Source organism: Ambystoma mexicanum, chromosome 6q, assembly GCF_040938575.1.
Source record: "Ambystoma mexicanum isolate Mex_15411 chromosome 6q, UKY_AmexF1_1, whole genome shotgun sequence".
NCBI lineage: Eukaryota > Metazoa > Chordata > Amphibia > Caudata > Ambystomatidae > Ambystoma > Ambystoma mexicanum.
In genome coordinates this window covers 1,638,669,385-1,638,691,585 of record NC_090937.1, presented here as the reverse complement: position 1 = coordinate 1,638,691,585, position 22,201 = coordinate 1,638,669,385, and the positions used below count along the sequence as shown (strand labels likewise).

Sequence of the window (22,201 nt, the reverse complement as noted above, 5' to 3'; positions counted from 1 at the left end):
TGAAGACCCCATTGGAGTACAACTCCATTCCAGAAAACACAAAAGGACAGTGTACTTGTAAATGGTGAGGAGACTCCTGCCATTAGAGACACTGGGGCAAGCATTACAGTGGTTGATGAAAGTTTTATCAAACTTGAGGATGTTGCTAAGGCACCCAAAGGTCCCACTAAACCTGCTGGAAACCCAATCCAGATGGTTCCCATACTGCCAGCTCTCATCCGGTGCAATAATGTGACTGTAGGAAAACCTGTCAGTGTACAAAATGTGATGCCTGGGAGAGCTCTGGGGAATGTCTTAAAGACTATCAGAGTTGTATCAAGTACCCCAGACGTCCCAGTAAAAGGAAGCAGGATCAAACTTAATTGGGCAGAGAGGCAACTCTAGATGACTCTCAGTGGGAATTTACAGAGTTACCTATAAATCCCATTCCACAGGAAGGACACCCATCTAATTCCAGGCCAAAGAAAGAGACAAAGGGGAAACCGAAGGTCTCAGGAAAGGGTATCACACCTGTTCAAAGGATAAGGACATCCCAGAGAGGGCAGTCTAAGGTCACACCTGTGACCCCTCCACCAGCTGAGGCTGAGTGGGAGGACCAACCAGAAAGTGGGGAATCATCTACTGATGAAACAGAGCTGGAAGAAGCCCTTCCCTATGTTGGAGATCTGTATCCTAAACACCACCCTGAGCTGCAGACTTTACTTGCAGAAGGTGGAACCTCGGGGCAGACTTCAGCAGAGGCCAAAGAGAGTGTCCTTCAGGCAGCTTCCCAGCTGGACGGGCAAGAGCCGGGGAAGCATAAGGTGTACTCGGAGGATGACCTCCTCTACAGTGAGCCTATTGAGTCTACCCCAGGGGACTACAGAAGGCTTATAATCCCCCAAGTGGTGAGACCCCAGTTTCTACAGTTAGCCCATGATATTCCTCTGGCTAAGAAGACCAAAGAGAGGATATCTCTGTATTTCTACTGGCCCAAGATGGGGTCTGATGTAGATACCTTCTGTAGAAGCTTTCACACTTGTCAGACTTCTGCCTCTCCCAGTGGTGAGAGTTCCTTTTGAGAGGGTAGAGTTTGACATTGTTGGTCCCCTTGATCCTCCCACATCTTCAGGCAACCAATTTGACCATGCTACCAGGTATTCTGAAGCCATACCTATGAGGTATGTTACTGCTCAGGCAGTGGCTAAGGCAATCCTTGGTATTTTTACCAGGGTTGGTTTTCCTAACTAGGTCATCTCAGACAGGGGGTCACATTATATGTCCCACTACATGCAAACCATGTGGAAAAACTGTGGAGTGACCTACAAGGTCTCAACAGCCTACCATCCTCAAACTAATGAGTTGGTGAATAGGTTTAACAGAACTATGAAGAGCATTGTAATGTTAATGTTAAAGGATATTTATACTGCGTACTATCACCAGCAGAGTGGTCCCCTGGCGCTCTGGCGGTCCTGAAAAGGTAAGGGGGGGTGAGTTAATGGGAACAAGCGGGAAAAGTGCAAGAGAGCAGTGATGTGCGGTTGGAAGCTTCAGTTCAGTTAACACTGTTCGCTGGGCTTGGGGTGCTTTCCGGTCAGTAGCCATTGTGTGCTGTTGAGCGTGTCTATGTGTGATTTGTTTTGTTGTTGCAGGGTAGTGAAGTTTGTGGGGTTTGTTGTGCTATACAGATGTGGTTGTGTTTGGTTAGAGTATGAAAGGTGTATGCAGAGGGGTGAGATTGTTAGTGGGTTGGTTATTGGCATCGCTGTCTAGAAGTGATGTGCTGCATTTCTAAGTCCTTTCTAGATGTGGCGTGTGAATATATCTGTATTTTCTATCTGGTACTGGCTGATATTCACAAACCTTTCTAGATATAACGCCCACCAGTATTCCCAACTGTATCCAAATGTGGCACTGGCTCACCTTCAAAGTCCTATACATATGTGAAGCATTTTAGTAATCACAATTCTATCTAAATCTGGCCTTGATAATGTTCCCAATGCAGTCTAGAAGTGGCACTGGCTATTATATCTAGATGTGATACTGGCTGACATTCACAATCCAATCCAGTTGTGACGCAGGCTATTGTTCACAATCTTATCTAAGTGTGGTACATGCTAACATTTGCAGTTATACCTAATTGTGGTACTTGATATCATTCCCAATTCTGTCTGGGTCCGGCAGAGGCTAATGGTGCCAATTCTAAATCTAAATGTGGTACTTTGTAGCCTTCTTAATTCTAACTAAGTGTGGAAAATGCTAACATTCATAATCCTATCTAGATGTGACTCAGGCTAATATTCACGATCCCATCTAAGTGTGGGACATGCTAACATTCAATTTCTATCTAGATGGAACGCAGGCTAATGTCCATGTTTCAACTAAGCGAGGCACATGTTAGCATTCACAATTCTGTCTAAGTGTGGCACATGCTGACATTCACAGTTTCCTCTAAGTGTGGGACTAGCTACCAGTCATAATCCTATCTAGGTGCGACTCAGGCTAATGTTCACGATTCCAGCTAAGTGTGGCAAATGCTGTCATTCACAATTCCATCTAAGTGTGGCAAATGCTGTCATTCACAATTCCATCTAAGTGTGGCAAATGCTGTCATTCACAATTCCATCTAAGTGTGGCAAATGCTGTCATTCACAATTCCATCTAAGTGTGGCAAATGCTGTCATTCACAATTCCAGCTAAGTGTGGCAAATGCTGTCATTCACAATTCCATCTAAGTGTGGCAAATGCTGTCATTCACAATTCCATCTAAGTGTGGCACATGCTATCATTCACAATTCCATCTAAGTGCAGCACATGCTATCATTCTCAATTCCATCTAAGTGCAGCACATGCTGTCATTCACAATTCCATCTAAGTGTGGCAAATGCTGTCATTCACAATTCCATCTAAGTGTGGCACATGCTATCATTCACAATTCCATCTAAGTGCAGCACATGCTATCATTCTCAATTCCATCTAAGTGCAGCACATGCTATCATTCTCAATTCCATCTAAGTGCAGCACATGCTATCATTCTCAATTCCATCTAAGTGCAGCACATGCTATCATTCTCAATTTCATCTAAGTGTGGCACATGCTATCATTCACAATCCTATCTAGATGCAACGCAGGCTAATGTTCACAGTTCTATCTAGTGTGGTTCCTACTAAACCTCAAAATTCAATGTAAGTGTTGCTAACATGTACAAATATGTATAGATGTAACGCAAGATACAAATTACAAATGACAATCCTGTCTCGAATAGATGTCTGTCGACGGTCACAATTCTATCTAAGGATGGGTTTGTAAGTGTTGTTCGCCTGGCATTCTATGTTTTTGGTGAGGTAATGTAGAGTGGCAGGGCTTTCTGGAGTAGAGTGATTGCTCTACTCCCCACCCTTGCCACAATTACTTTTTTGTTGCTGTCGGTTGATGGCTGGCTTCTGCAGACACTATCTGGAGCCACCTCTGTTGGAGTCGCCCTTTGCCTTGGAGTCCTTAGCAGCAGGGGCTGCTGTGCAGAGGGCTGCCCTGGGGTATCCTTGATGAGGGCGTGGTGCACCAATCAGGATGGGAGGACGTTGAAGGAGGCGGGCAGAGAGTGGATCGGGAAGCGGGAAAAGGAACCATGCGCCGAGTGCTATCACTGTGCTATTAAGCACAGGTGCAAACATTTTAGGAAGCCACAAGTTGGCAGGGGTCAGGGGGCACCTACCTGATCTGCAGCTCATGGCCAAAAGGCACGGGACGGCCGCAGCACTTTGTGTAATGACCCGAGTTGTTTTTTTAAAATGTTGTTTTGGTCTGTGCACCAATCAGGGCGGGAGGGCGTTGAGGGGGCGGGCAGAGGGTGGATCGGGAAGCGGAGAGAGGAACCACGCGCCAAGTGCGCTCACTGTGCTATTAAGCACAGGTGCAAACATTTTAGGAAGCCACAAGATGGCGGGGGGCCAGGGGGCACCTACCTGATCTGCAGCTCACTTTAGATTAACCCCTTGGAAGAAAGTGGGACTTTCTCCAGGATGGGGTCTGGCATGGATTCACATGCTCATGAATATTCCCCGTCGTCAGGCTGGGAATCCTCGGAAAAGAAAAAATCAGTTTCAGTTTCATTTCTGAACTGTCTTTCTCCTAACAACAAATCACTGGTCTCTGGGTCATACTGTCACAATCACAGTCACTGGAGGGAAGAGAGATCGACACTCTCCCCCGAACCACGGAAGCCGAATGAACTCAACCCTCCCCAGTGTGGTTGGCACAGGCGCCTGATTTAGATAACAGGTCACCACGTGGCAGCCAATGGGGGGAAGAGGGGTTAGGGAGAGGTTGTGGATAGGGAGGTGAATTTAGGTAAACCGGTAAGAGGATGAGGAATTCCTACAGTGGATGGGAAAAGGGAAGCACCAGGAAAAAACCCTACTCTGTTTAACATACCCCAAACATTACTTTCACCAGGACTCCTGATATGTGTTTAACTCCTGAGTAGTACGCCTTAATACGTGTACTATACCCTGCTTACATCAGACTCTGACTGAAACAACACATAAGCAAGCAATATGAACACATAATGGAAAACTTCCCAGAAATGATTAAACAGTACACATGGCCTGTAGGGCAGCGTTAGCAACGTACAACATAAATACACTTCCCTTAGTTTCATTCACTAGTGAAGAGTTATGGTCCATTTGCAATAAGTCCGGAATGACCCAAATACACACATTTAGAATGTTTGTGTACCACATGCGTAACCAAGACACTTAGTCCCAACATGTAAAATACAAGAGATGTGGTCGTTACTTATCTTAGATCTGGGGGGCCCTCGGGACCTCCCAGACACAAATGGAAATGGCTGAACAATCACTTCAAGCCGTTTTGCCAATAGTTCCCCGCATTGCCCTCATGAGTACTTAATTGGAGTCTGGGAAACCCCGAGGAATTTCCTAGACGAAGAACTTCAAGCGCTGTATTGCCGGTGACTAAGCGCTCCTCCTGCTTCATGAAGCACAGTGAACGCGTAAGCTCCCGAGGGTGCCTTGCCTCAGTAGCACGCAAATTCCAAATCCTTGCGGCCGAACGCGGCCGTCTGCCTTCCGCCGCACAATGAAAAAACAATAAGCCACACCTGCCGGTAGCCGTTGCCTGCCTTTAAGTTGCGTTGATTCTTAATGCATTGCAGCTGACAAGGCGCGCACAGGCCGAACTACCCAGAACCACCAAGGATGCTGGGAATTGTAGTTTTCATATCCAATTCAGCCTATAATGTCTCCATAGGCGTATTTACACACTCCACGCCTTTGCCAGCCCCGATTCCTGACACATACTGCCACCAGTCAATGACTGCTCTCTATGCCTGAGCCCCTCGTCTGGGAGCCATCTTTCAGATTGCACATTCAAGTGGTGGGAGTCCTCGTGCTTTTACTGCGTTTTTGCACATTTTCGAAGAGTTGCACTCTTTTTTTTTGGTCAATCGACCCTCAAGCTCCATCGATCTACATTACGATTAATGGGGACCCGTTTTTGGATTCTTCAGTGCCTCTCAAGGGTGACTTTCGTCGAGTTTACTGCTTGGAGGATTCCAGAAGCTTCTTCAGGGCCTTCACCGCGTGGACATGGTGGAGGAGAAGAAGGACTCGGCACCCCTGTTCAAGATTTGCCAAGGCTGCGGCTTGAGGAACATCTTTTCTGATGACGGGCACTTCCTTTGCCTCTACTGCCTGCACTTGGACCAGACGCACGTGGAGAATGACTGTGCGATTTGTCAGGACATGGTGCCCCTCATGCTGAACAATAGACGCAAGCGTCTCAACGAGTCGCTGCAGGCCAAGGCCCCTGCTCTGGGTGAGACCCGGCAGCATGCCTCCCCAGCCCAGAAGAAAGTTGAGCAGTCTTCTAAGACCTTTGAGGGCGCTCCTCCCATGGAGGCCCAATGTAAGGCTAAGCACCGCGAGTCCACTGTCACCGGGAGCTCCATTGCCATGGGGCTCCTCGGTGACCAGGGCAAGTACAGCATCTCCAACGGCTTCGATCACAAGCCAACGCTCAGGATTATCTAAGAAGAAGAAGTCGGACCATCCGGGCAAGATCTTGGAGAAGACCCAGCCAGGCCCTCTGGAGAAGGGCACGGGATAGCAGGGCTCAAACCCTCTGCCTACGTTTAAGGCCGCGGGCTCAACCAAGACAGGTACATAAGGCACAACCTTCCATCGAAGGAGTGGTGGTGTCCCTCTAGAAGACCGCTGTGGCGGATCCGCAGGGCACGGCCCCAAATGCAAGAGTATCCCTGCCTGCCAGGAGGGAATACTCTTTTCAGCCCATCGAAAAGACACCACAGAAGTTTATGCCTATCATTTCACCAAAACCGTCTCCTTTGGTTGCAGATAAGGGGGGGCACGGTAGCCCTCCAGGGCATGGATATCTCCTCTGAGGAGGAGCTTACCAACCTCCAGACCATCCAGGAGGACTGATACGTCAAGTGCAGGCCCTACGGGAAGGATCCCGCCGAGGGTGACGACGAGGAGACTGACGAGGAGCAGCAGGGCGTTGGAGCCTTGGTGGGCCAGCCTAAGCCAGAGACGCCCTCGCCTCCATCGCCACAGCCACCTCAGCAACCACCTCAGCAACCGCCTGGAGATATCTTGGTGGACATCCTCTCTACGCTGCATACCCTATGCTCGGAGATCCGGACGAGGATGCCTCTTGCGCTGACGGCCCCTCCCTCAGTGCCGGAACCTTCATGGGGACCACCATCCAAGAAGAGGAGAGTTCACCCTCTGCCTCCTTGCCTCCCTTCGCCACCCTCTCCCCCCCAAGGGATGTGACGGATCCTGACACGGTGATGACGGGCACTGGCACGGACAACGACAGCAGGTTGGGAGACCTCCCTTCTCCGCGTCCCAGATCTTCACCACCCGATCAGATTGGATTGATCCACCCCATGATCTAGAGGGCCTCAGAGCTGTTCCAGCTTGTCCCTGAGTAGAAGAAGAAGAAAGAAGGCTTCCTATACCAGCGCAGCGAGGCAAAGAGGAAGACTGTGCTGTCGATCCGGCTCTTGGATGACATTTGGGATGAAGGTTTGGCCCTCATGAAGAACCTTTCCTCCACCCCGGCGAAGAGGGACCGTTATGAGAAGAAATACAGGGTGCCGGACTCTGCACCGAAGTGCTTGCGGTCCCAACCGTCTATGAACTCTGTGGTTTCAGCAGCAGCCAAGAAGAAATCTTTGGGTTTCTCCTCTTTGGTGGCCTCCTCCCCTCCTGACAGTGAGGGGAAGAAGTTGGATGCCATGGGTCGAAGAGTTATCACGTCGGCAGTGACGACCATCAAGGCCACCAATGCCCTCGCCATTGTGGCGTGCTATGACAGGGAGCTGTGGTTCAAGATCGCTCCCCACCTGGACTTCCTACCCGATGACAAGAGGGCGGAAGCGTTGGAGATCCTACAGGAAGGCGAGGTGGCATCGGACCACGCCATTACGGTGGCCACAGACATCGCCGACACAGGGTTACGCCAAATGAGCAACAGTGTTTGCCTTCGTCAGCGCCGTTGGATGAGGGCCACTAATTTTCGCCAGGATGTGCAGTCGAAGGTGTTGGACATGCCCTTCGAAGGGGACAATTTGTTTGGAACGACCGTGGACGAGTCTTTTCAGGCCATCAAGGCAGAAACTGAGGCAGCTTGTGCTTTGGACATGCTTCAACAACGACGCCCATACTTTCGAACCTCCGGCGGAAAATCCCAAGGATTCGGTGGAGGTGCTTCATCCTACCATCAACCATGCCTCTCGTCAGCCCATGAGACCTACAGGGGCCGTGCCAAATCTGGAGGAGGACGTTGTCGTTGCCAAGGCCCCCAAGGCAGCGCTTCAACGTCAAAACAGGAATGAACCGGACCCGATGGGGTCGGGTCCCCATCTGGGCACCCCGTTGGAAGGCCGGCTGGCAAACTTCATCGGCGTGTGGAAGACCATCTCCACTGACCGTTGGGTGCTAGATGCTCTCGCCCACGGACACACCCTGGAGTTCCAACGGAAGTGTCCCCATATACCACCAGTGGTCCGACAGGAAAACCACGTCCCTCAGATTCTACTGGAGGTGCAGGCAATGCCAAGAAAGGGTGTGATAGAGCTCGTCCCAAAGAGGCTCCAGGGCTCCGGAGTGTACTCTCATTACTTCCTCATCAAAAAGAAGACTGGCGGTTGGAGGCCCATCATAGACCTCTGCCGTCTGAACAAGTACATCAAGTCTCAGGATGGTCACCCTTCAGCACATGGTGGGACAGCTGGAAGAAGGGGATTTTCTAGCATTGCTGGACTTGGAGGATGCCTATTTTCACATCCCCATACACTAGGGACACCGCAAGTTCCTGTGCTTTGTGGTTCAAGGGCAACATTACCAGTTCAAGGCCCTTCCCTTCAGATTGAAGTTGGCGCCAAGAGTTTTGACCGAGTTCCTGGTGGCAGGGGCAGCGCAGCTGCCTCTACGAGGGATCCACGTTTACCCTGGACGACTGGTTCATCCGGGCAAGCTCAAAGGACATCACCGTCAAGCACACAAGGACTGTCCGACTCCTGAAGGACCCGGGGTTTGTGGTGAACTATGCAAAGTCCTGCTTGATTCCCTCGCAGGACGCGTTGTTTCTAAGCTCCTGACTCAACACAGTGCTGTGCCTGGCGTCTCCGTCGAAGGAGAGGATAACGGCCATCTTGGGCAAGGTACAATGGCTGTTGGTCCTGAAGCTCGCCAGGGTGAGGTCCATCAATTCCCTGCTCGGCATGATGTCATCATGCATATACCTCATTTGGCTGTGCAGGTTATGGATGCGTCCACTGCAGGAGTTCCTCGACACCCATTGGATTCAAGTGTCGGGAAGCTTCGGGGACAAGATCACACTCGACGAGAGTTTCTGTCTAGCAATATGGTGGTGGGGAAAGAGCGTACATCTGTCCACAGGCGCGGATTTCCAGACCCCACTTCACCAGGAGATGGTTACGACGGAAGCCTCCCTGGAAGGGAGGGGGAGCACACAATGGAAGTCTTCACGCAAAAGGCCTGTGGCTAACGGAGGAGAAGACATTGCACATCAACGTGTTGGAGCTGCGGGCAGTGTTTTGGGCGCTCATGTTCTTTCTTCCATCCCTCAAGGGCAAGGTGGTACGGGTCTTCACAGACAACACCACCACAATGTTCTACATCAGGAAACAGGTGGGCACCAGATCACCGGCGCTCTCCAATAAGGCGCAGGACCTATGGCACTGGGCCATAGCCCAGGGGATGTTCCTCATCCCGCTCCAACTGGCAGGAGTGAAGAACACTGTCACCGACTCGCTCAGCAGGGAGCTGCACTCTTGCCATGAGTGGGAACTTCGGCAGGACCAAGTGGATCACCTGTTCAACAGATGGGGCAATCCCCAGATCGATCTGTTTGCGGCGGCGATGAACACCAAGTGCTGGAGGTTCACCAGCAGGTTTCCCCAGCCAGGGAGCATGGGGGACGTGCATACATGCCAACATTTCAGCGTACCTGGGAGGGAGATTTCGTGAGAAAAATCGGGAGATGTTCAATTCCCCATAGGAATGGATTGGGGCTAGAATTGTATAGGCGGCAGAACGTGAAAAATAGTATTATTTTTCACTGAAAAATCCGGAGCCTGCCGCCTAAATCGGGAGGGTTGGCATGTATGGATGCGTTCTCTTTCCACTGGGATGGCCTGTTTATGTACGCGTTCCCTCTGTTGCTGTTGCTTCTTCGACTAGTCAATCAACTCAAACGGGCCCGGTGCAGGATGATACTCGTTGCACCGGCGTGGCCGAGACAGATATGGTACCCGGACCTTCTGGACATGTCAGCGTCCCCTCAAGTTAAGCTTCTGGCGGTCGCAGATCTTCTCGTCAGGGAAGGAAGCGCAATTCTGCACCACCAGCCAGGATCATGGAACTTGCAGGCCTGCTCCTGTGGCACTAGAGTTTGGGGGTTAGTATCTCCCAGCAGATTGCAAGGAGGTGCTTGCCAAGGCTGGAGCTTTGTCTACTCTCAACTGCTACGGGCACAAGTGACAGAGGTTCGCCGTTTGGTGCCGTACCCAGAAGATCAACCCTCTGCTAGTCACTACTCCGCAGGTGCTTCCGTACTTATCATTGGCCAAGGCAGGACTGGCCCCTGCCTCCATCAAAGTTCATCTGGCGGCTATCTCCTGCTACACCAGATCCCCAGACGATCATCCCTATGGTTGCATTGTTTGGTCAAGGAGTTTGTCAAAGGACTATTTCGCTCGTTCCCGCCGGTGAAGGCTCCCACTCCGGCGTGGGAGCTCAATGTGGTGCTTACTAGACTCATGGGTCCTCCGTTAGAGCCTATGTATTCGGCGCCACTGAAATTTATGTTGTGGAAAACAGCTTTTCCTGTGGCCATCACCTCTGCACGACGAGTGGGAGAGATCCAGGCCCTTTCTTGTAAACCGCCTTATTTGTCATTCCACGAGACGAGGGTAGTTCTGCGGATGCACCCCTCCTTCATAACCAAGGTGCCGTCAGACTTTCATTGAGCCTTGGTGTTACCTGTGTTCTTCCCGGGGACTTTGTCACCCGCTGAGAGGACTTTGTACTTGCTGGATGTGACTAGAGCGCTGAAGTACTATGTGGACCGCACAAAGAGTTTCCAGAAGACGTCACAAATTTTTGTGAACTTTGGCCGTGTGAATAATGGGAAGGCCCTCTCCAAGGCTTCCATTTCCAGGTGGCTCTCCAGCTGCATCACCCATTGCCACCGGGTGGTGATCCGGCAGTTGCCTGGCTGCCCCAGAGCCCATTCGACCTGAGCGATCGCTGCTACTACAGCGTTCCTGTCTGGTGTACCCCTGCTGGACATCTGCAGGGCTGCTACATGGAAGTCGACGCACACCTTCGCAAATTTCTACTGCATCGACAGGGATTCCAGGGAGGAGTCCAGAGAGGGCCAAGCACTGCTGTACAACTGTTAGGAAAGATTTCTCAATTATGGGTAATTTTCCTTCCATGTGGCAAACCCTAAACTTTTTGCTGTTGTTTTCACCATGATCTAGATTTTGCCAGAGAAGTACAGCCTTCTGCCGCACTCCTCTAGGCTTTCGCTCCATTCTTACGGGGAAACTGACATGCCCTTAAGACAGTCAGTACCGGGAAACGCTGTTTTCCGTAGTTTCTTTATCATGTTGCAGCTTTCGTGCAACATGACACAAGAGGGCACTGTAAGCTAAGTTACTGCTCTCTTGGGTCTCTAGTCTTCTACAGGCCCTAGATACTCTGTTTGGATTGTAAATGATCGGTGCAAGTGAATCACGGACGGGAATGGTGGCAGCGATCGTTTCTTGTGTTTTTGAGCTCCTTTTGGCGTTGTAAGCGCGTTTCTCGCGCTTAGCCCAAAATGGTGGCCTGGCTCCCAAAATGGCCAGACCACGAGGCTCCTTTGTCCTGTCCGCTGACCGTCTTGCCCCCTTCACTTTCCCCAGGTTGAGCCGACCCGGGGCCTTCCTTATTTGGGCATGTACTTTCCCGCAAAACACAGATGCTTTCGCGGGCTTCTACAGTCCTTGTGTGTGCTTCCTGGATGTGGGCTGGGATGTCTGGTCCCAATACACATCCTGGGTGCCAGAGAGTCTAGTGTGGTGTGAATGCCTGGGACCACCGTGGTCCGTGCTAGGTCCACGTAGGTGTGAGTGTTTGATGAGCAGATCTCCCATTGCGTCCCCTCCGTTTTGGTGCGAAGGGAACCGTGGATAAGAGGGGGCTGGAAACGCCACTACCATGTCGATCTCCTGAGTTCTCACGAACAAAGGAATACAGGAGCCAAGTATCCTGCAACCACGAGGCTGAACCGAGGAATCGCTGGTGACCCGCTGAAGGACTGCTCTTCTGCACTGCTGTCGCTTTGTGAAACCCTTTCTACCTCTGATCGAACCAGAAGGCCTGTACTGGTACTTCGACCCTTAGAATAGCGGGGACAGCTATTCTCGGCATCTTCACCATCTCCTGCACGTTAGCCTTCGGAAGTGTCTCTGGGCCATCCAGCAAACTGACCAGCCTATCCAGAAGTCTTGCTCTGTAACTGCCGTCAGGTTGTGTTGTATTTTTTAGTCCTTGTCACTCTCACACGATTCGTACACTTGGCATTCCCAGGTCTGAAGTGAGTAGTGTACCTTTGGCTGAGATACACACGGCCGCTCCATTGCCCTGCGGTGGTAACAAACTGTGCGGGTTCACTGCGTTTGGGACGCCCTCAACTCAACTCTGCTGCTGCCGAATCTACACGATGACGAGACGTCCCCATCTCCCCTGAACCTGCCAGCACTGAAACTGACGCGGAGAAGCCTGGGTCTGCTTGCATCGGGGACCGGTGAGTAGCATAGCTAGGAACTGGTCGCCCTCCTGCAGGAGCCCATAGCTTTTCCCCGCTGTGTCAAACAACACGCCTTTCCGTACTCGCGCTCTGCTTCTGCCCACAGTGGAGGCTGCGCTTGAGTCACGGAGCTCTGTTCATCTTCATTTGTTCACCGAACTGAACTGCCTGATTCCCTCGAAGAGACTCACCTTTTTGCCCGTTGGCACCAGCGTGTGCAGGTACTTTTGAGCACAAGGCTCCACTCTTCGAAGGGCTTGGACTTCCTTTTAGTAAGGTGCCTCTGAAGGCGGACTGGGTCTAATTATTATTTTGCACTGCCTGTTTTCCGCCCCTTCTAGGTGGACTACACATTTCGTGCGTCTAACTCTTTAGACTCGTTTGTATTTGTATATATAATGTATTGGTTTGGTATGTGTTGGTTTACTAGAGTTTTATTGTGATTTCTCGCTACGGTCATTGTTGCAAAGGCCTTGGAATAAATGTGTATATATTTTTAATATAACACCTGTTTGGAGTAATTTGTAAGTGTCCTTGCTTTGTGTGCTCATTGCGGGCTTTCAGTCCTTTCTAGATGTGGCGTGTGAATATCTCTGTATTTTCTATCTGGATCTGGTACTGGCTGATATTCACAAACCTTTCTATATATAACGCCCACCAGTATTCACAACTGTATCCAAATGTGGCACTGGCTCACCTTCAAAGTCCTATATATATGTGAAGCATTTTAGTAATCACAATTCTATCTAAATCTGGCCTTGATAATGTTCCCAATGCAGTCTAGAAGTGGCACTGGCTATTATATCTAGATGTGATACTGGCTGACATTCACAATCCAATCCAGTTGTGACGCAGGCTATTGTTCACAATCTTATCTAAGTGTGGTACATGCTAACATTTGCAGTTATACCTAATTATGGTACTTGATATCATTCCCAATTCTGTCTGGGTCCGGCAGAGGCTAATGGTGCCAATTCTAAATCTAAATGTGGTACTTTGTAGCCTTCTTAATTCTAACTAAGTGTGGAAAATGCTAACATTCATAATCCTATCTAGATGTGACTCAGGCTAATATTCACGATCCCATCTAAGTGTGGGACATGCTAACATTCAATTTCTATCTAGATGGAACGCAGGCTAATGTCCATGTTTCAACTAAGCGAGGCACATGTTAGCATTCACAATTCTGTCTAAGTGTGGCACATGCTGACATTCACAGTTTCCTCTAAGTGTGGGACTAGCTACCAGTCATAATCCTATCTAGGTGCGACTCAGGCTAATGTTCACGATTTGATCTAAGTGTGGCACATGGTATCATTCATAATTCCATCTAATTGTAGCACTTGCTGACATTAACATTTCTATCTAGATGCGACTCAGGCTGGTGTTCAAGATTCCATCTAGATGTGGCATATGCTGACATTCACAATCCTATCTCGATGTGACTCAGGCTAATGTTCACAATTCTATCTGGGTTTGGCGTGTGTTAACAATCATGGTTCCAGCTAAGTGTGGCACATGCTAGCATTCATAAATTCCATCTAGGTGTGGCATATGCTGACGTTCGCGATCCTACCTAGATGTGACTTAGGCTAATGTTCACAATTCCAGCTAAGTGTGGCAAATGCTGTCATTCACAATTCCATCTAAGTGTGGCAAATGCTGTCATTCACAATTCCATCTAAGTGTGGCACATGCTATCATTCACAATTCCATCTAAGTGCAGCACATGCTATCATTCACAATTCCATCTAAGTGCAGCACATGCTGTCATTCACAATTCCATCTAAGTGTGGCAAATGCTGTCATTCACAATTCCATCTAAGTGTGGCACATGCTATCATTCACAATTCCATCTAAGTGCAGCACATGCTATCATTCACAATTCCATCTAAGTGCAGCACATGCTGTCATTCTCAATTCCATCTAAGTGTGGAACATGCTATCATTCTCAATTCCATCTAAGTGCGGCACATGCTATCATTCTCAATTCCATCTAAGTGCAGCACATGCTATCATTCTCAATTCCATCTAAGTGCAGCACATGCTATCATTCTCAATTCCTTCTAAGTGCAGCACATGCTATCATTCTCAATTCCATCTAAGTGCAGCACATGCTAATATTCACAATCCCATCTAAGTGTGGGACATGCTAACATTCAATTTCTATCTAGATGGAACGCAGGCTAATGTCCATGTTTCAACTAAGCGAGGCACATGTTAGCATTCACAATTCTGTCTAAGTGTGGCACATGCTGACATTCACAGTTTCCTCTAAGTGTGGGACTAGCTACCAGTCATAATCCTATCTAGGTGCGACTCAGGCTAATGTTCACAATTTGATCTAAGTGTGGCACATGGTATCATTCATAATTCTATCTAATTGTAGCACTTGCTGACATTCACAATCCTATCTCGATGTGACTCAGGCTAATGTTCACAATTGCAGCTAAGTGTGGCAAATGCTGTCATTCACAATTCCATCTAAGTGTGGCACATGCTATCATTCACAATTCCATCTAAGGGCAGCACATGCTATCATTCTCAATTTCATCTAAGTGTGGCAGATGATATTATTCACAATCCTATCTAGATACAACCCAGGCTAATGTTCACAATTCTATCTAGTGTGGTTCCTACTAAACCTCAAAATTCAATGTAAGTGTTGCTAACATGAACAAATATGTCCAGATGTAACGCAAGGTACAAATTACAAATGACAATCCTGTCTCGAATAGATGTCTGTCGACGGTCACAATTCTATCTAAGGATGGGTTTGTAAGTGTTGTTCGCCTGGCAGTCTATGTTTTTGGTAAGGTAACGTAGTGTGGCAGGTCTTTCTGGAGTAGAGTGATTGCTCTACTCCCCACCCTTGCCACAATTACTTTTTTGTTGCTGTCGGTTGATGGCTGGCTTCTGCAGACACTATCTGGAGCCACCTCTGTTGGAGTCGCCCTTTGCCTTGGAGTCCTTAGCAGCAGGGGCTGCTGTGCAGAGGGCTGCCCTGGGGTATCCTTGATGAGGGCGTGGTGCACCAATCAGGATGGGAGGACGTTGAAGGAGGCGGGCAGAGAGTGGATCGGGAAGCGGGAAGAGGAACCATGCGCTGTTAAGCACAGGTGCAAACATTTTAGGAAGCCACAAGTTGGCAGGGGTCAGGGGGCACCTACCTGATCTGCAGCTCACAGCCAAAAGGCACGGGACGGCCGCAGCACTTTGTGTAATGACCCGAGTTGTTTTTTTTAAATTTTGTTTTGGTCTGTGCACCAATCAGGGCGGGAGGGCGTTGAGGGGGCGGGTAGAGGGTGGATCGGGAAGCGGAGAGAGGAACCACACGCCAAGTGCGCTCACTGTGCTATTAAGCACAGGTGCAAACATTTTAGGAAGCCACAAGATGGCGGGGGGCCAGGGGGCACCTACCTGATCTGCAGCTCACTTTAGAAGAACCCCTTAGAAGAAAGTGGGACTTTCTCCTGGATGGGGTCTGGCATGGATTCAAATGCTCATGAATATTCCCCGTCGTCAGGCTGGGAATCCTCGGAAAAGAAAAAATCAGTTTCAGTTTCATTTCTGAACTGTCTTTCTCCTAACAACAAATCACTGGTCTCTGGGCCATACTGTCACAATCACAGTCACTGGAGGGAAGAGAGATCGACACTCTCCCCCGAACCACGGAAGCCGAATGAACTCAACCCTCCCCAGTGTGGTTGGCACAGGCGCCTGATTTAGATAACAGGTCACCACGTGGCAGCCAATGGGGGGAAGAGGGGTTAGGGAGAGGTTGTGGATAGGGAGGTGAATTTAGGTAAACCGGTAAGAGGATGAGGAATTCCTACAGTGGATGGGAAAAGGGAAGCACCAGGAAAAAACCCTACTCTGTTTAACATACCCCAAACATTACTTTCACCAGTACTCCTGACATGTGTTTAACTCCTGAGTAGTACGCCTTAATACGTGTACTATACCCTGCTTACATCAGACTCTGACTGAAACAACACATAAGCAAGCAATATGAACACATAATGGAAAACTTCCCAGAAATGATTAAACAGTACACATGGCCTGTAGGGCAGCATTAGCAACGTACAACATAAATACACTTCCCTTAGTTTCATTCACTAGTGAAGAGTTATGATCCATTTGGAATAAGTCCGGAATGACCCAAATACACACATTTAGAATGTTTGTGTACCACATGCGTAACCAAGAGATGCGGTTGTTACTTATCTTAGATCTGGGGGGCCCTCGGGACCTCCCAGACACAAATGGAAATGGCTGAACAATCACTTCAAGCCGTTTTGCCAATAGTTCCCCGCATTGCCCTCATGAGTACTTAATTGGAGTCTGGGAAACCCCGAGGAATTTCCCAGACGAAGAACTTCAAGCGCTGTATTGCCGGTGACTAAGCGCTCCTCCTGCTTCATGAGGCACAGTGAACGCGTAAGCTCCCGAGGGTGCCTTGCCTCAGTAGCACGCAAATTCCAAATCCTTGCGGCCGAACGCGGCCGTCTGCCTTCAGCCGCACAATGAAAAAACAATAAGCCACACCTGCCGGTACCCGTTGCCTGCCTTTAAGCTGCGTTGATTCTTAATGCATTGCAGCTGACAAGGCACGCACGGGCCGAACTACCCAGAACCACCAAGGATGCTGGGAATTGTAGTTTTCATATCCAATTCAGCCTATAATGTCTCAATAGGCGTATTTACACACTCCACGCCTTTGCCAGCCCCGATTCCTGACACATACTGCCACCAGTCAATGACTGCTCTCTATACCTAAGCCCCTCGTCTGGGAGCCATCTTTCAGATTGCACATTCAAGTGGTGGGAGTCCTCGTGCTTTTACTGCGTTTTTGCACATTTTCGAAGAGTTGCACTCTTTTATTTTGGTCAATCGACCCTCAAGCTCCTTCGATCTACATTACGATTAATGGGGACCCGTTTTTGGATTCTTCAGTGCCTCTCAAGGGTGACTTTCGTCGAGTTTACTGCTTGGAGGATTCCAGAAGCTTCTTCAGGGCCTTCACCGCGTGGACATGGTGGAGGAGAAGAAGGACTCGGCACCCCTGTTCAAGATTTGCCAAGGCTGCGGCTTGAGGAACATCTTTTCTGATGACGGGCACTTCCTTTGCCTCTACTGCCTGCACTTGGACCAGACGCACGTGGAGAATGACTGTGCGATTTGTCAGGACATGGTGCCCCTCACGCTGAACGATAGACGCAAGCGTCTCAACGAGTGGCTGCAGGCCAAGGCCCCTGCTCTGGGTGAGACCCGGCAGCATGCCTCCCCAGCCCAGAAGAAAGTTGAGCGGTCTTCTAAGACCTTTGAGGGCGCTCCTCCCATGGAGGCCCAATGTAAGGCTAAGCACTGCGAGTCCACTGTCACCGGGAGCTCCATTGCCACGGGCTCCTCGGTGACCAGGGCAAGTACAGCATCTCCAACGGCTTCGATCACGAGCCAACGCTCAGGATCGTCTAAGAAGAAGAAGTCGGACCATCCGGGCAAGATCTTGGAGAAGACCCAGCCAGGCCCTCTGGAGAAGGGCAAGGGATAGCAGGGCTCAGACCCTCTGCCTAAGTTTAAGGCCGCGGGCTCAACCAAGACAGGTACATAAGGCAAAACCTTCCATCGAAGGAGTGGTGGCGTCCCTCTCGAAGACCGCTGTGGCGGATCCGCAGGACACGGCCCCAAATGCAAGAGTATCCCTGCCTGCCAGGAGGGAATACTCTTTTCAGCCCATCGAAAAGACACCAGAGAAGTTTATGCCTATCATTTCACCAAAACCGTCTCCCTTGGTTGCAGATAAGGGGGGGGGGCACGGTAGCCCTCCAGGGCATGGATATCTCCTCTGAGGAGGAGCTTACCAACCTCCAGACCATCCAGGAGGACTGATACGTCAAGTGCAGGCCCTGCGGGAAGGATCCCGACGAGGGTGACGACGAGGAGACTGACGAGGAGCAGCAGGGCGTTGGAGGCTTGGTGGGCCAGCCTAAGCCGGAGACGCCCTCGCCTCCATCGCCACAGCCACCTCAGCAACCACCTCAGCAACCGCCTGGAGATATCTTGGTGGACATCCTCTCTACGCTGCATACCCTATGCTCGGAGATCCGGACGAGGATGCTTCTTGCGCTGACGGCCCCTCCCTCGGTGCCGGAACCTTCATGGGGACCACCATCCAAGAAGAGGAGAGTTCACCCTCTGCCTCCTTGCCTCCCTTCGCCACCCTCTCCCCGCCAAGGGATGAGACGGATCCTGACACGGTGATGACAGGCACTGGCACGGACGACGACAGCAGGTTGGGAGACCTCCCGTCTCCGCATCCCAGATCTTCACCACCCGATGAGATTGGATTGATCCACCCCATGATCTCGAGGGCCTCAGAGCTGTTCCAGCTTGTCCCTGAGTAGAAGAAGAAGAAAGAAGGCTTCCTATACCAGCGCAGCGAGGCAAAGAGGAAGACCGTGCTGTCGATCCGGCTCTTGGATGACATTTGGGATGAAGGTTTGGCCCTCATGAAGAACCTTTCCTCCACCCCGGCGAAGAGGGACCGTTATGAGAAGAAATACAGGATACCGGACTCTGCACCCAAGTGCTTGCGGTCCCAACCGTCTACGAACTCTGTGGTTTTCAGCGGCAGCCAAGAAGAAATCTTTGGGTTTCTCCTCTTCGGTGGCCTCCTCCCCCCCTGACAGTGAGGGGAAGAAGTTGGATGCCATGGGTCGAAGAGTTATCACGTCGGCAATGACGACCATCAAGGCCACCAATGCCCTCGCCATTGTGGCGTGCTATGACAGGGAGCTGTGGTTCAAGATCGCTCCCCACCTGGACTTCCTACCCAATGACAAGAGGGCGGAAGCGTTGGAGATCCTACAGGAAGGCGAGGTGGCATCGGACCACGCCATTACGGTGGCCACAGACATCGCTGACACAGGGTTACGCCAAATGAGCAACAGCGTTTGCCCGCTGGATGAGGGCCACTAATTTTCGCCAGGATGTGCAGTCGAAGGTGTTGGACATGCCCTTCAAAGGGGACAATTTGTTTGGAACGACCGTGGACGAGTCTTTTCAGGCCATCAAGGCAGAAACTGAGGCAGCTTGTGCTTTGGACATGCTTCAACAACAACGGCCGTACTTTCGAACCTCCGGCGGAAAATCCCAAGGATTCGGTGGAGGTGCTTCATCCTACCATCAACCATGCCTCTCGTCAGCCCATGAGACCTACAGGGGCCGTGCCAAATCTGGAGGAGGACGTTGTCGTTGCCAAGGCCCCCAAGGCAGCGCTTCAACGTCAAAACAGGAATGAACCGGCCATGGGGTCGGGACCCCATCTGGGCACCCCGTTGGAAGGCCGGCTGGCAAACTTCATCGGCGTGTGGAAGACCATCTCCACTGACCGTTGGGTGCTAGATGCTCTCGCCCACGGACACACCCTGGAGTTCCAACGGAAGTGTCCCCATATACCACCAGTGGTCCGACAGGAAAACCACGTCCCTCAGCTTCTACTGGAGGTGCAGGCAATGCCAAGAAAGGGTGTGATAGAGCTCGTCTCATTACTTCCCCATCAAAAAGAAGCCTGGCGGTTGGAGGCCCATCATAGACCTCCGCCGTCTGAACAAGTACATCAAGTCTCAAAAGTTTCAGATGGTCACCCTTCAGCACATGGTGGGACAGCTGGAAGAAGGGGATTTTCTAGCATTGCTGGACTTGGAGGATGCCTATTTTCACTAGGGACACCGCAAGTTCCTGTGCTTTGTGGTTCAAGGGCAACATTACCAGTTCAAGGCCCTTCCCTTCAGATTTAAGTTGGCGCCAAGAGTTTTGACCAAGTTCCTGGTAGCAGGGGCAGCGCAGCTGCCTCTACGAGGGATCCACGTTTACCCTGGACGACTGGTTCATCCGGGCAAGCTCAAGGGACATCACCGTCAAGCACACAAGGACTGTCCGACTCCTGAAGGACCCGGGGTTTGTTGTGAACTATGCAAAGTCCTGCTTGATTCCCTCGCAGGACGCGTTGTTTCTAAGTTCCTGACTCAACACAGTGTTGTGCCTGGCGTCTCCGTCGTAGGAGAGGATAACGGCCATCTTGGGCAAGGTACAATGGCTGTTGGTCCTGAAGCTCACCAGGGTGAGGTCCATCAATTCCCTGCTCGGCATGATGTCATCATGCATATACCTCATTTGGCTGTGCAGGTTATGGATGCGTCCACTGCAGGAGTTCCTCGACACCCATTGGATTCAAGTGTCGGGAAGCTTCGGGGACAAGATCACACTCGACGAGAGTTTCTGTCGAGCAATATGGTGGTGGGGAAAGAGCGTACATCTGTCCACAGGCGCGGATTTCCAGACCCCACTACACCAGGAGATGGTTACGACGGAAGCCTCCCTGGAAGGGAGGGGGAGCACACAATGGAAGTCTTCACGCAAAAGGCCTGTGGCTAACGGAGGAGAAGACATTGCACATCAACGTGTTGGAGCTGCGGGCAGTGTTTTGGGCGCTCGTGTTCTTTCTTCCATCCCTCAAGGGCAAGGTGGTACGGGTCTTCACAGACAACACCACCACAATGTTCTACATCAGGAAGCAGGTGGGCACCAGATCACCGGCGCTCTCCAATAAGGCGCAGGACCTATGGCACTGGGCCATAGCCCAGGGGATGTTCCTCATCCCTCTCCAACTGGCAGGAGTGAAGAACACTGTCGCCGACTCGCTCAGCAGGGAGCTGCACTCTTTCCATGAGTGGGAACTTCGGCAGGACCAAGAGGATCACCTGTTCAACAGATGGGGCAATCCCCAGATCGATCTGTTTGCGGCGGCGATGAACACCAAGTGCTGGAGGTTCACCAGCAGGTTTCCCCAGCCAGGTAGCATGGGGGACGCGCATACATGCCAACATTTCAGCGTACCTGGGAGGGAGTTTCGGGAGAAAAATCGGGAGATGTTCAATTCCCCATAGGAATGGATTGGGGCTAGAATTGTATAGGCGGCAGAACGTGAAAAATAGTATTATTTTTCACTGAAAAATCCGGAGTCTGCCGCCTAAATCGGGAGGGTTGGCATGTATCGATGCGTTCTCTTTCCACTGGGATGGCCTGTTTATGTACGCGTTCCCTTTGTTGCTGTTGCTTCTTCGACTAGTCAATCAACTCAAACGGGCCCGGTGCAGGATGATACTCGTTGCACCGGCGTGGCCGAGACAGATATGGTACCCGGACCTTCTGGACATGTCAGCGTCCCCTCAAGTTAAGCTTCTGGCGGTCGCAGATCTTCTCGTCAGGGAAGGAGGCGCAATTCTGCACCACCAGCCAGGATCATGGAACTTGCAGGCCTGCTCCTGTGGCACTAGAGTTTGGGGGTTAGTATCTCCCAGCAGATTGCAAGGAGGTGCTTGCCAAGGCTGGAGCTTTGTCTACTCTCAACTGCTACGGGCACAAGTGGCAGAGGTTCGCCGTTTGGTGCCGTACCCAGAAGATCAACCCTCTGCTAGTCACTGCTCCGCAGGTGCTTCCGTACTTATCATTGGCCAAGGCAGGACTGGCCCCTGCCTCCATCAAAGTTCATCTGGCGGCTATCTCCTGCTACACCAGATCCCCAGACAATCATCCCTATGGTTGCATTGTTTGGTCAAGGAGTTTGTCAAAGGACTATTTCGCTCGTTCCCGCCGGTGAAGGCTCCCACTCCGGCATGGGAGCTCAATGTGGTGCTTACTAGACTCATGGGTCCTCCGTTAGAGCCTATGTATTCGGCGCCACTGAAATTTATGTTGTGGAAAACAGCTTTTCCTGTGGCCATCACCTCTGCACGACGAGTGGGAGAGATCCAGGCCCTTTCTTGTAAACCGCCTTATTTGTCAT

General features: G+C 50.7%; 1 protein-coding gene across 3 annotated transcripts in view; it reads left to right on the top strand.

Moving 5' to 3' along the window:
* LOC138516938 (uncharacterized) overlaps positions 1-22,201 on the top strand; it is a 159,116-nt gene that overhangs the window by 127,742 nt on the left and 9,173 nt on the right. The gene's annotated exons all lie outside the window — the stretch shown is intronic.